This window comes from Rattus norvegicus, assembly GCF_036323735.1.
Source record: "Rattus norvegicus strain BN/NHsdMcwi chromosome Y unlocalized genomic scaffold, GRCr8 chrY_unlocalized_4, whole genome shotgun sequence".
Taxonomy (NCBI): Eukaryota; Metazoa; Chordata; class Mammalia; order Rodentia; family Muridae; genus Rattus; species Rattus norvegicus.
Genome location: NW_026947400.1, coordinates 1,262,713 through 1,264,149, shown reverse-complemented (window position 1 = coordinate 1,264,149; position 1,437 = coordinate 1,262,713).

Genomic DNA, 1,437 nt, shown 5'->3' with positions numbered 1-1,437 from the left:
CTGGAGATCCCCAGCTTCTTCTGTGATGTAACAAGTATTGTCCTGACAGGAACTGCCACTCCGATATTTCTTCAGTACCTCTCTGGTTTACTAATTGGCCACTAATTCAGAGTAAACAGCCATGTGGGAGTGAGAACAAACAGGATGAAGAGATCAGAAATGGGCAGAAGTAAGCTGGCCTTCTGTCTTAGTATTAAAAAAAAGAAAAAAATAAGTGGTATTTGGAAAAGCTCAGAGAGCCCTTGGTAGGGGTTGAGTGGTATTGATGAAGAAATAGACTTGATCTGAGCCTTCCACATATGGGAATCAAGAGCTGGAGCATCTGGACTTCCCTGTTCTTCTGGTTCCTGGATGTCAGAGGGTTTATATCATTTATTTCTTTATTCCAATACCAAGTGTTATGAACGGCACAGTTGATTTCCTGAGAGCTCATGACCTTTACTCTTTTTGTCAAGAAGAAAAGGTCCTAAGGAAGAAGGGAAAAACAAGTATTGTGTCCCTAACTCAAGTTAAACTCCTCAAGGCTTTGAATCCCTATAGTGCAGTTTGTGTCTGACACTGATATCTAGGAGAGAGAACTGCTTCTAGTCGAGACTTCATCATCTCAGTCTTTATACTAATATTAACCTGACTACCACTTCAGATTTCTGAGTCAATATGTTAGATTACTTGGCAGCTTTCTTCTCTTTTATATCATATTTTTTTTTTATTTTTTAGCAATTTGTTTTCTTTTCAAACTACATGTTTCTATATATACATTGAAAATATGATTTCCTTTCCCAGTTTCCTGCCCATAAGATCCCTACCAGTTTCATTTCCTTCTTCTCTAACCAGCCTTTCTGCTGCATGACATTCCCTTGAACTGAGAGACAAACTGTGGAGGACAAGGCCTCTCTTTCCAATGTTGCCTAAAAAAGGCCATCCTCTGCCACATATGCATTTGGAGCCATAGGTCTGTCCTTGTACTATTTTGTATGTTGGTATAGTATGAGAAAGTTCTGGTTCATTGGCATTGTTGTTTGTATGGGTTTGAAAACACCCTCAGCTCCTCTATCCTTTTTCAAAATTTACGAACAATAGGTCCGTTTTCAGTTCAATGGTTTACTACTAGCATTCACTTCTGTATTTGACATGCTGTATCTGAGTATCTCAGGTAATATTGATATCCGGTTCCTGGCAAAATGCATTTCTTACCTTCATCAATCTTATATAGTTTTGTTGGCTGATGTATACATATATACTTTTGGTGGCTCCTACACTTATGTGGTGAAGTGGAATGATAACATGGATTTTACCCAACTATGTCAAGAATGTAGAACTCACAAATGACCATTTCAAAAATACTCCTTCCTATTTTTATAAACCTAATGAAGTAGATGTTTAACTGGTCCTCAAGCCATTCTTCTCCTTTCCCATCATCCAGTATCTTATGTTTGG